The sequence below is a fragment of the Castor canadensis genome, chromosome X (assembly GCF_047511655.1).
Source record: "Castor canadensis chromosome X, mCasCan1.hap1v2, whole genome shotgun sequence".
NCBI classification, from domain to species: Eukaryota; Metazoa; Chordata; class Mammalia; order Rodentia; family Castoridae; genus Castor; species Castor canadensis.
Window position 1 is genome coordinate 40,583,113 of NC_133405.1, and position 14,196 is coordinate 40,597,308.

A 14,196-nucleotide genomic window follows, 5' to 3' on the forward strand; every position below is an offset into this window, starting at 1 on the left:
TCATTAATAAGATCAATAAACCATGATATGTATCAAAGTGTCATTTCTTCATCCTAACTTGAAACAGGAGACAGGTGAAGCAAGCAATCTCAGCTGAAATCCGTACTCTTCCTGATCCAGCTTCAGTAGTGTTTAATGAGCCTAACCCACTTTTAAATATTAAATGATTGCTTTAAGCATTTTTTCTAGACATGTAGAACACCACATCACATGGTGTTATAACTTTTGCTTCATCCATTAACTATTAATGTAAAAAGTTCATGAAGAAGCCAGGAGTGGTGGCACATGCATCCCAGCTTCTCAGCTTCTTGGCAAAAAGCTGAGGCAAGAAGAAACAAAGAAAAAAGAAAGAAAAAGAAACTCATGGGGTCAAAAACATTGTATTATCTTACTTATCCCCTTGTTCTTTTCTTTTCCAAAGGTGTCACCCACCTTTCCTTTTTGTTTGGATAGTTTGCTTTAGCCATTCTTTAAAGAGAAGTGTACAGGTAACAAATTCTGTTGACTTTCTTTTATGTAAGAATGTCTTGACTTCTTTGGTCAAAAACAGTGTGTTGCTGGGTATTAGTGTTTGTGGTGGGTAATACACTTTAAGCACTTGAAAAATTCTGTGCTAAATAGTATATCATTTGAATTGATAAATCCAATAGCATTTGAAATATAATGTGTTAGTTTTCTCTGGTATTTTCAAAACTTTTTTCTTATTGTCTATAGATTTTAGAAGTATAATTTATGAACATCTTCATTAGGACTTCTTTGAATTTATCATATTTGGGGTTACTTTTGTGTCTTGAATCTCTAGGTTTGTATCTTTCACCAAATTTGGTAAGTTCTCAACTGTTATTTCTTTGAGTATATTTTTCTGTCTGCCACATTGTCCTTTCCATCTCCTTTTGTGTATAGCAGCAAACAGTTTAATACTAGACTTTTCTTAGGGCTTTACAAGTCCCTGAGACTATATTCATTAGTTTTTCCACTCTATTATCTCTCTGTTATTCAGATTAATTGAGTATTATTACTCTCCCCTCAAAATCACTGATTCTATCCTCTCTTATCACTATTGACTTCCCAACTCTATAATTTACACTTACCACTTAAAAGATAATTGCTATTTTTCATTGAGATTTTCTGTTTTTTCCACAAAGCTCATAATTATTTCTTGAAAGATTTTATAGTAATTTGTAAAATTCTTACAACATCTGATTAATTTCAATTTTAGCATCAGTTTTCTTTTTGGCTTTTCTTATGCAAGTTCTGTTTGTTGTGGTTCTTTGGTACCATGAGTGATTTTCATTGTATCCTGGACATTTTGGTTATCATGGCACTTAACTGTCTGTTTCAGTTATCTATTTCAGCTTGCTGTCATCTCATTTAGCTTTAGCATATTTGTTCTGGTCTACTTTTCTGCTCAGTAGGTCCCAGGAAAATTTCAGTTTTTAAACCCCTGGAAATGTTTTTCAGGCATACTTTGGTCTTCTAGTGCTCCCACTTCCACCCATGTTGTTAGTTGGGAAGGTTTTCTTTGTTTCTTTCTTTTTTAATTTGTATTTATGTCTGTTGGCAAGTTGTGGTTGCAGGCCTCTCCAGTACTTATTCTAGAATATATATGAAATATAAAAAGAAGACATGAGGACATTGTCACTGCATTTTTCTCATGTTATAAGATATCTTGCCTACTTGACTTTTCCTTTCCACATTTGAAAATTCTTTTTATAACTGATTATTGAATCATTTCCATATATTTAGATGTATTAGAGAGGAATGGCTAAGCAGAGAGTTTACGATATCTTCTCCAGAATGAGGACCTCTGTTTCAGTGTGTCTCTTATAAATAACATTACTCTGTATTTAAAATAAAAGGTAAACTTGTTCTGAGAGTATTTTCTATTTAACAAACCATGGTAGGTTTCCTAAAAAACAAAATCCATTCAATTTCTTGCTTCTATTTTTCTTATTGAGAAATCTGTAGTGAGGATATCTGTAAATATTTAATAGGAAACATGCCTTTATTAATTGTGATGTGATAAGATGTGAAAATACTTTGCAATTTGGGTTTTTCTGAAGGCTGAAGTTCTTTACCCCTCCCATAAAGTAGAACAGGTAAATTTTGAGTAAAGTAGGAATAATACCATAAGTAGCTATCTTTACTTGGTGAGAGTGACTGAAAACAGTTTAAAATGTTCTAGGGAGATTTAAAAATGCTTATTCAGAGAGAACACTGATAAAAGAAGTGGATTGGGACAATCTTAGTGGTTAAAGAGCATACAAATAATATATATTGAAAACTTATATGAGGAAATGAATTTAGTTTTTTTTACTTAAAAATATGTCACTTAAGCTTCCAAGATGACAATATAATGTCAATGTTCTCCATCCTTTTTTTGAAAGTCACCCTTAAGCAACAAAAAAATATGAAAAACATATTTTGTTTAAACTCTAGACAAACAAAATGTTGAAGCAACAACAACAACAAAAATGGTTGGAATTGTTTCCAAAGAAAGAAATCAAGCATCTTGCAGAAACTGAAAAGAGAAACATAACCATAAATCTTATAAAAACTAGAAAACTTCTATTCCATAATATACTGTGGGCACTTTGAGTTATGAAACAATAGCTTCTCAATTTCAACAGTGAGAAAAATATGCATGCATTGGCAATTTGATTTTCACCAGATCTGGTATACTTCTGAGAAACAAAAGTTGTAATACTGAACATCAAATCCCAAAGAATTCCTATTTCCAGGATGTAACCTATATTTTTGGCATTGTGATTGGTATTGTAAACTGCTGTCTATTTCATTTGACTAGGAAAAACTAAGTTAACAGAGCACACACAAGAAGTACTCAGACACAAATAAATTTACTTATAGTTTAGAACAAAGTGCTAAGACAAGAACTTCTTACAAATATCTTTTCTAGAAGAGAAATTCATCTCATTCAAAGATAAGAGCAAAAAAAATCACATCGGATATATGCAGTCATAATGCAAGAAATATGGAATAGAGGAAAACTGGCAAACTAAAAAAAGAAATCCCACAGTAATGTTGTAAGAGGAAAAGCAAAAACTATGGCAAAACAGCTCACCAAGAAACTGAAAAATCATTAAAGCATTATCCTTTCTAAAAGAACATAAAGAAGAGATGTAAGAAAGATTGTAATATAGAGAAACACAACAGATTGGAGAAAAAAAAATCAAAGAAAATATACCACAGAAATGAAAGAAAAAAACAGAGCTAGCAGAAGGGAAAATAGATATTATAATAAATGCCATGAGTTGCAAATAGAGATGGAAAAGAATAAGAAGAATTTGACAGAAAAGTGCTATGAAAATAACATAGAAGAAACAAAAGTCCAATGTACACACAATGAGAGTGTCTGAATAAAACACAATAAAAGAAAACATGCATACTATGTTATAAATCAAGAAAACTTTGTGTAAATAAAAATAAAACTAGAATCAACATATGTCTCCTGGAAAATTGATACTGAATGTTCAATACTAAGATATATCTTGAAGATAACTGGATCTCAATGGTGAAGAGACTTCTGGATATTCAAGCATAAATGATGATTACTTGTAGAGAAAATAATTAGACTGACTTCATACTACCCCCCAATAGTCAAATCTAGAAGAAAATTTTAATAAACCTTCTAGGAAATAAACAGATTACAATAATTTGGTCAGTGAAGAAGTAACTGGGTAACACATATCAAAAACAAAATGAAACAAATCAAAACAAAACAAAAACCAAGGTCGTGAAAGTAGGAGGACTACTAGGGAGGTTAAAGGAGAAGGGAAAAAGGAGGGGTAGGAGAGATTATAAGAAAGAGTATTAGAGGAGGTGAATATGATCAAAGTACATCATGCATATGGAAATGTCATGATGAAACCCTTTCCTATGTACCATTTAATATATGCCAAAAAAGCTATGAAGTATTAAGCCTGTAGAATTAAATTAAAACAAATATGAGGGTTGTAGTACCAAAATAGAATATATATGTTGTAATCTTTGAGGACAAAATTTGATAGAGGAAGGAAGAGAAGTGAGGTTTCATTTATATATACTTATTTATTTTTAATATTCAAGAAATATAAATTAAGATTAATATATAGGTTAATAAAGATAAAATATTATTTATCAATGTGAAGTTCACACTAAAAACAAGGACATAGTTGGGAATATAGCTTAGTGGTAGAGCACTTGTCAAGCATGTGAGAAGCCCTGGGTTTGAACTCCAGCACTATTTAAAAAAACAGTGTAATTAGCTGTAATTTGATGGTGCTTAAAAAGCAAGGTGAAGGGAAGAAAGGGAAATACAATACATAAAATAGTACAGTGCTCAATAGCAAATATTATAGAGCCAGATTGCCTCTATGTAATTCCTGACTCAACTAATTTCTAACTACATAATTGAACAAGTTGCTAACATAAAAAATAATATAATAGTTTCACTTTTATAAGTTGTTAGGAAGATTAAATGAGAGATGCAAAATACCTAGATTGGGCCTTATTAGTTTATTATATTAAATTTTTTCTAATTTAATAATGCTATTATTATTAATTTTCCCTATCATAAGTGTATTCATTAGGTTTTGTAGGAAAAAAAACACTCTAGTATTGCAGGAAGTATTTTAATACAGGATTTTGTGTTCTTATTTTTTATTGCTCTGCACAGAAGAAACCTGAAACTCTTATCTTTGAGAACCCTTTTTCTTGTGTAGTTCCAGATTAAAGTCTTCCAAAGAAAAGCACTTGTATGATAATAAAGATAAGTGTGATATATTTGATATAGTGTAAGACTTTTGTAAATGCCAAAATGTACTCCCAACACAATAATAAATGTAAATAAATAAATAAAAATTTATTTTTAAAAAACAGAAGAGGAGAGCCAGTTGATAGCTACAAAGAGTAAAATGGCAATTGCACTAGCATATAGCAGATGGAAATTTTGCAGTGGTTTCAATGAATCATCAGAAAACAGTATGAGCAGCTGAGATTGGTGACAGTGGATTCCTTTGAGATTCCTCATGCTTATTGTATCTTCCAGATTAATTTCTATGCATCACTTTCTTCAGTGCTACAGGCAGGTATGATATTCAAATGAGTTTCCTTGTCATTTCTTGAACCTATAAACTTCAGTAACCTTTACTTCATTAGCTCTGACAAAGGCTTTGTGAAACTCCAAGTCCTTGTATTAAAATCTTTCCTATAGAAGTCCTAGAATGGACTGGAGGTGTGGCTCAAGCAGTAGAGTGCCTGCCTAGCAAGTCCAAAACCCTAAGTTCAAACTCCAGTACTGCCAAAAAAGAAGAAAAAAATTCCTAGAATAGATTTTGTTTTACTGACCAACCTTGACTGATATATTTCAGAAAGGAAATTTTAAGAGAATAATAATTATTAAACATTAATAAATAATATACAATATATTGCTAATACTTGTAGACTAATAAAATGTTGTTACATATCAACTTATAAAAGCTAACTTTCCAAAATATCAGAGCAAACATAGCAAACAAACCATTCATAAAGTAAATAATTTGTGAAGTATATGCAAAGAGAAAACATTACATTAAATTTCAATCAAAATAAATGAGTTAAACACAGTAATCGACAGTATTCAAAGTCATCACAAAAAATGCTGTGAAGAAAAACTACCTATAACAAAGTGACACTGAAACATTGAAAATAAAAGAATGTGTAAAAGTATGCCAAAAACAATATCAGAGTTCATAAGTGTACTATCAGACAAGGATAAATCTGATGTGCAAATTTTAAATAAAACAGCACCATCAGATAATGCTGAAAGTTACAATTCACAATGAAGTTGTAGAAATTATAAATGTTTATACAGTAAATGACATGGCCAAAACACATATAGTCAAAACAATAGGATATAAAAGAAAAAAGTAGACAAAAGGGCATGATTACCAGTAGGTTTATTTGTTCATTCAGTCTATGTTAGGCCAAGAAGACAAAGATAATTGTAGAATACCTAAACAACACAATGAGAAGGGTGTAGTTATTTGCTTGTATATCATATTCTATACTATGAAATATGGAATACATTTTCTATTAAAGAATACCTGAAATATTTCCCCTAAAATGACTACATATTTTACTCAAATAAAAATACCAGAGGTCTGGGGACATTGCTCAAGTGATAGATTACCTGCCCTCATAGGACCCTGAGTTCAAACCCCATACTGCCAAAATAAAAAACAGAAAGAAAAGTAAAAAGAAAAATAAAAATGTTACTTTCTCAAAATGTAAAAAAAAAAAAGTGTTAATAATATACATTAATCACAATTCGATAAATGCAAAAAGTGAAAAAATCAGAAACAAAAATTATCCTTTAGCTCAAAGCACATTTATCTCAAAGAAAAAATGATACCTTAAGTTGTAAAGTATCTAACAAGTGAGGACACTAAAACACAATGCATTATAATCTATTCTTCTAGAGCATTGACCATATTAGCTTCCACAGTCCTATGCACTTATTTGGACAAAAAATTGAAATATATGAACCATCAAACTGAGAAAGAAAAAGAAGGACAAACAAAAAATATAGCAATGGAAATTAGAAGTCAAGAATTTAAAAGGTAAGGTAAAAGAAAAAACTTAATGGTCTTTTTAAAAACTTGTTTTTTTTCTGTTCTAAAAATCACCATTGTTATTATTACAAGCTAGAAAGTACTTAATTGCACACAGTACAGGACAGTAACAATACCAAGGGCAATGATGGAAAGACAGAAAAAACAGGGAAACCAGTTTCCCCACAGCAAAAAATTAGTACAGGAACCAGAGGGAAATGAAGAAAACAGATACTCAGATCCAAACTCCAACAAAATGAAGATAAACTATGCCAAAGAACCCAATGAAGCCCACAAGAATAATCTAAAAGAAAAAAATGCTACAGGTAATCAATGAGAATTCTATAGAGATGATACTGGATATGGTCAACCAAAATGTACAGGAGACACTCAAGAAATTCCAAGACAACAAAAATAGAGAATTTGAGAAAGCACAGAAGAAATAAAGGAAACCATAGAAGCACTGTATGAACACCAAAGTGAAACAGAGAACACGATTAATAAAGAGATAAATGAACTAAGGCTGAAAATAGACAACATTAAAGAGGAAACCACCCAGGATATGGAAAACCTCAGAAAAAGGAACGAAAGAGAAATGCAAAACAAAATGGAAGGCCAATCCAGCAGAATAGAACAAGCAGAAGACAGAATCTCAGAACTCAAAGATGAAATGGTAATTAAAGGAAAAACCGAAGAACTATTAGTTAAACAACTCAAGACCTGTGAAAAGAAAATGCAAGAACTCACTGACTCCATCAAAATACCAAACCTGAGAATCATGGGCATTGAAGAAGGAGAAGAGGTGCAAGCAAAGGGAATGTGTAATATATTCAACAAAATAATAACAGAAAATTTCCCAAATTTAGAGAAATCAATACTCGTACAATGAAAGAGGCTTCCAGAACACCAAACAGACCTGACCAAAATAGAACTACCCTATGACATATTATCATTAAAACAACAAGTACAGAGACTCAAGAAAGAATATTGAAGGCTGTAAGAGAGAAAAAACAAATAACATACAAAGGTAAACCCATCAAAGTCACAGCAGACTTCTCAATAGAACATTAAAAGCAAGAAGAGCATGGAGTGAGATCTTCCGGGCACTGAATGAAAATAACTTCAACCCCAGGATACTCTACCCAACAAAACTATTATTCAAAATAGATGGAGCAATAAAAGACTTCCATGATAAGCAGAAACTAAAACAATATGTGACCACAAAGCCACCACTACAGAAGATTCTTCAAGGGATTCTGCACACAGAAAGTGAAACCCAACATAACCATGAAAGGGCAGGCAGCACCAAACCACAGGAAAAGAAAAAGCAAGAAAGTAGAGAGTAACCTCAATTTAGGTACACACAATCAAACCTTCAAACAATTCAGACAACTAAATGACAGGAATCACCACATATCTATCAGTACTAACACTTAATGTTAATGGACTTAATTCCCCCATCAAAAGGCAACTTTTGACGAACTGGATTAAAAAGGAAGATCCAAGAATTTGTTGCTTACAAGAGACCCATCTCATGGACAGAAATAGGCATAGGCTTAGGATGAAAGACTGGAAGAAGATTTACCAAGCCAATGGCTCCCAAAAACAGGCAGGAGTAGCAATACTTAACTCTGACAAAGTAGACTTCAAACCTACGTTGATCAAATGAGATAAAGAAGGACATTCCATACTAATAAAAGGGGAAATAGACCAAAAGGAAATAACAATTACCAACTTATATGCACCCAATGTCAATGCACCCAATTTCATAAACATACCCTGAAGGACCTAAAACCATATATTAATGCCAACACAGTGGTCATGGGAGACTTTAACACCCCGTTATCATCAATAGATAGGTCATCCAAACAAAAAATCAATAAAGAAATCCTATATCTAAAATATACCATAGATCAAATGGACCTAGTTGATGTCTATAGAACATTTCATCCAACTTCTATACAATATACATTCTTCTCAGAAACCCACAGAACCTTCCCCAAAATAGATCATATTCTAGGGCACAAAGCAAGCCTCAGCAAATATAAGAAAATAGAAATTATACCATGCATTCTATCTGATCACAATGCAATAAAACTGGAACTTAACAACAAAAATAAAGACAAAAAACATGCAAACAGCTGGAAACTGAATAACTCATTGTTGAATGAACAATGGGTCATTGATGAAATAAGAGAGGAAATTAAAAAAGTTCCTGGAAGTCAATGAAAATGAAAACACAACCTACTGGAACCTATGGGACACAGCAAAGGCAGTCCTGAGAGGAAAGTTTATAGCCATGAGTGCATATATTAAAAAGACTGAAAGATCCCAAATCAATGACCTAATGATACATCTCAAACTCCTAGAAAAACAAGAACAAGCAAATCCCAAAACAAATAGAAGGAGAGAAATAATAAAAATAAGAGCTGAAATCAATGAAATAGAAACCAAAAAAACCATACAAAGAATTAATGAAACAAAAACTTGGTTCTTTGAAAAAATAAACAAGATCGACAGACCCCTGGCAAACCTGACTAAAATGAGGAGAGAAAAAAAACCCAAATTAGTAGAATCAGGAATGCAAAAGTGGAGATAACAACAAACACCATGGAAGTCCAGGAAATCATCAGAGACTACTTCAAGAACCTACATTCAAATAAATTCAAAAATCTTAAAGAAATGGACAGATATCTGGATACATATGATCATCCAAAACTGAACCAAGAGGATATTAAACACCTGAATAGATCTATAACACAAAATGAAATTGAAGCAGCAATCAACAGTCTCCCCAAAAAGAAAAGTCCAGGACCTGATGGATTCTCTGCTGAATACTATCAGACCTTTAAAGAAGAACTGAAACCAACCCTCCTTAAACTGTTCCATGAAATAGAAAGGGAAGGAAAAGTGCCTAACACATTTTATGACACCAGTATTACACTTATCCCAAAACCAGGCAAAGACACCTCCAAAATGGAGAACTATAGGCCAATCTCCTTAATGAACATTGATGCAAAAATCCTCAATAAAATAATGGCAAACTGAATCCAACAACACATCAAAAAGGTCATTCACCACGACCAATAGGCTTCATCTCAGGAATGCAGGGGTGGTTCAACACACGAAAATCAATAAATGTAATAAACCACATTAACAGAAGCAAAGACAAAAACCACTTGATAAAAAAATAAATACATAAAAAAATGAAAAAAATAAAATCTTGGTTTTTTTTAAATAAAAAGAGTAGAAATGTTAAATGATTAAGTTAATCAAATCAAAGTAAATTGAGGAGGGTCTAGAATAATGAATGCTAAAATAAACTGGATGCAATGGCACTCAACTGTAATCTCAGCAGTTGGGAGGCTAAGGTAGAAGGATCATGGTCTCAAGAAAAAAAAAAGCTAAAATAACAACAGACAGTAGATAGAGGGAGGGATGGGGAAAGGTTGCTGAGTGGGTACTAAGTTAAAAGTTAGGATTAAGAAGTTCTGGTATGCTATTGCACAGTAGTGATTATAGATAGCAATAATGTACAGGACATTTCAAAAGTCTGGCAAAAAGAATTTTGAAAGCTTTCACCATAGAGGAATGATGAATGTTTGAGGAGATATATATGTTTAACCTGATTTCAACATTACACAATGTACACATGCATCAAAATATCACTTGGTATCTAATTAATATGTACAACTTTTATGTTCCTATATATCATTAAAACAAATTTAATTTAATGCTAAATTAAATAAAAAGAATAAGAAGATGACTTTGCTCAACTCTGTGCAAACAAATTTGGATACTCTAATGCAATGTATAATATTCTAGAAAAATCTAATACTTCAAAACTCACTTGAGAAGATACAGGAAATCTGCCTTAAAAAACGCATAAGGGTTCAATAATTTCATGTCATTTCTACTTGAAATTTATCTTGCAGATTCATTTGCATATAGGAGTAATGATGTACATACAAAGATGTTTACTAAAAGCTATCAGCAATAGTAGAAAAAATCTTGATGTCATCTATAAAAACTGATTAAAATGAATTGTGATACCACAAAAGTGTGAATGCTATGCATCTGAAACAAACAAATACATGGAAACTTATTGTATTGATATTAGACAATCTTTAAGATATATTTCAAAGTGACATCTGTGAGGTACATAAATGAATGCATAGTATCCTTAACAGTGGCTTTAAAAAGAAGAAAAGATGATTTTATTTGGTTTTACATGTGTTTGTGCATGGATATACATATATATGCATAAAATTTTTCTGTAAATATAACAAAAGACTAACAGATTCTACAGAATGGAACTGGGTGATTACAGAATAGAAGTAAGAAGAGGTTTTCATTTTATACCTTTTCATACAGTTTGAACATTGACTCATGAGACTGTGTGGACTATTTTTAAATAACTATAATTTAATTTTTAAAATGACAAAGGAACAGCAGCAACAAAGAAAAAATTCTTCCTCAAGAGAGGACCTGAAAATTAATGGTTGATTCAGATATTTGGGCTCTATTTGGGTTTACTGTCTACATTATATCTAAAGCAAAACTGAGAAAGTCTGGATAATTTTTCCATTGTTCTGGAATCACCTTGTCTTCAGTTTCCAAGTAAAATGGGAAAATTAACACATGTGGAGACAAAATGGTTTATATCTTTAAAATTCAAATTAAACCTTTTTAAATGATTAAAAGTCATTAGGAATAAAGCCAATTTCAAATTTAACTTAAAAATAGTATTTTAGCTCCAAAGAGAAAAGGCTTTGCTATGGAGACCCCAATTTGCAATATATTACAAAGAGTCATTGAATATTAATTCAGGATTAAAAACTACTTTTCAGTTTGGAAACTGCCAGCTATAGTTCCTGTACAGTATGGAAATGAAAGAGTTCTAATAGACCTTTCCATCTCAATTATAGTTGGCTTTCAGGACACAGGTGAGAATACGTACAAAGTAGAACAAGGTTTGGTATATCCTAATCTTCCTTGATATTTCTTTAATATGTCATTAAGTAAAATCAGTTCTTCAAATATAACGTTTTTCAGAAATGTAATACAATTTTCACCCTAAGCTTCTCTGTTTGGTGACATATAGTATGGGTTTCATTAATGATGGAAAAGAATTCTTCTAAGGTTTATTTCTTCTAAGGTGTTGTTTTATTTCCAAGTTTGCAAACAGCCTGGTGTGTAACATTGGATGACTCACAGTATTTTGATATCCAAGTCTGAAACATTCTAAACTGGTTGATAATATCAATGGCTTAAAGCCATGCCTTTGGAATGTTCTTAACAAAATAATGTTTCACTAATGGATAGGGATGGGGTCTGAAACAGTCCCTTAGGTTCAAACAATGCAAATTAAGGTATTTAACTTCCTGAAGCTTGAGGAAAAGCATAAAAACAGTTTTAACCTATCAGGAAACATTTGAGCACATGAGCTGGTCTGTTTTATATAAATTGATGGTGCATCAGATCAGTAAGTCAGCCACACTATGCATTAATAATTTAATTGTAACTACCTAAAGAGTAATTAAAGACAAATTATTTTAGATTAGTCACAGTGCTTTTTACGTATAATCTTTCCTTTCATTTCTTTAATCTTTATCAATTATTTTGTTTATTGAGGGAAATCCAAAATTCTTACCCAAAACAAGCACTTCCTTAAAAATATTTTGTACATTGTGAAGTCTTTCATGGACGAAAGTCTCTCTTGATATTCCTTGGTAAAACTTTCATCTTTATGCTTCAGGTTTAAATTCTGCCATGCTGGAGGTTTTTAAACATTTTTACTGTGGTTAAATATAAATAACACAAAACTTACCATTTAAACAATTTTAAGTTCATTCTTATTGCTGTACAACCATCACTACCATCCATCTCCAGAACTTGTTCATTTTATAAAACTGAAGCTACATTCCCACTAAATACAAATTCCCCATTCCCCACAAATCTACCCTAGCCCCTGGTGATCAGGATTCTACTTTCTGTTTTGATGAATTTGACTACTCCCTTAATTTTTGGCTATACTGGGGTTTGAACTCAAGGCCTTGCACTGGCTGGGCAGGCACTCTTCCACTTGAGCCAGGTCTCCAGTTCTTTTCCCTTTTTGTTCTGGTTGTTTTTCAAATAGGGTCTCTTGGTTTTGCCTGGGCTGGCCTAGACCTGGATCCTATTTATGATTCCTTCATAGCTGGGATGACAGGCATTTGCCACCACACCCAGGTATTGGTTCAGATGGGGTCTTAATAACTTTTCCCTGAGCTAACCTTGAACCTTGATCTACTCTATCTCCTCCTTCCAAGTAGCTGAGATTATAGAAATGAGCCACTGTGTCTGATGCTGGATTTTTAAAAATAATATCCATTCTAATGAATGTTTGTGTCATCTTAATGAATCTTAATGAAATGAAATAATGGAAACTTAAGTAAATTATGTTCAGTTTTGTTTATGAATTTTAAAGACATAAAACCCATTGTTCAAACCATTATGCATAAGCTTAAACTCTGTAAAAGATAACAACATAGACATCCACTCTGAAATTGGGGTGAGGGCAAAAGAGCTCTGCCAGTTTTCCAGGTTCCCACTCCAGCTTTCCTGTGGTAACGTAAAGGAACATCCTAAAGCAGTAAATAGTGAAAAACAATCAAAATACCACAAATTCAAATGTGTAAGTTCTCAGAATTGTAATCTATGGTTTGATGACTGGTGTAGCCAGCATTTCAGTATGTAAAGTTAGTTTTAAAAGTAAAAGCAAAGAATTAAAAATTCAGGCCACACTTGAAGCTGCTAAATATACTGTGTAATCCTACAAGTGCCTTCACAGTTCCTTGGTATCTCAAAGTATTTGGCAAATCCATCTTATCCTTTAATCCTCTCAAATTGTCTTGAAATCCATTGACATTATTTAAAAAGTAATTTCAAGCTGACGAACATTTGCTGTCCTTGTATTTAAAATCTGAAGAGTGTGGAATCTAAGTTGCTTGCAGATCCAATAATGCTTAAATGCATTATTTTCCAACAAATATACTCTATAGGAACCACTACCTAGTGGGTTTCCAACACCCTACTACCCTCTTAGTGAAATCCACATTCCTGAATGCTTTTTTAATATGTGTGTATGTGAGTTTCTCAATCTTGGATAATGAAGAAACAGAATAGCATAATGGTCAAGAGCATAGACAGACAGCCTGAGTTAGAGCCTAGTTTTACTATTTACAAGCTATGATCCTGGGTAACTCAGGTAATTTCTCTGGACTTCAAATTTTTAATCTTTTAGACAATAGTAATAATAAGGTTAGAACCTATTTCATTTATCATTGTGAAAATTCATGAGACTATTATGTATAAAGTAATTATAACAATTCTTGGCATATAGTAAACATTAATAAATAAAACTAGATGAGTTTTCCTACTTTTCTGATAAAAGTTATATTACAAAAAATAGTTACAACTGTTTCCTTAAAGGTGTATTGTGTTCTAACATTCTATGCAATACTTTACTTCAGAAAGTCAGGGAGCTTTATATGAACAGTATCAGTGTCTTTCTATAAAATACTTTGATGCCAATAGAAAGGAAATGGGTTCTTGAGAACTTTCC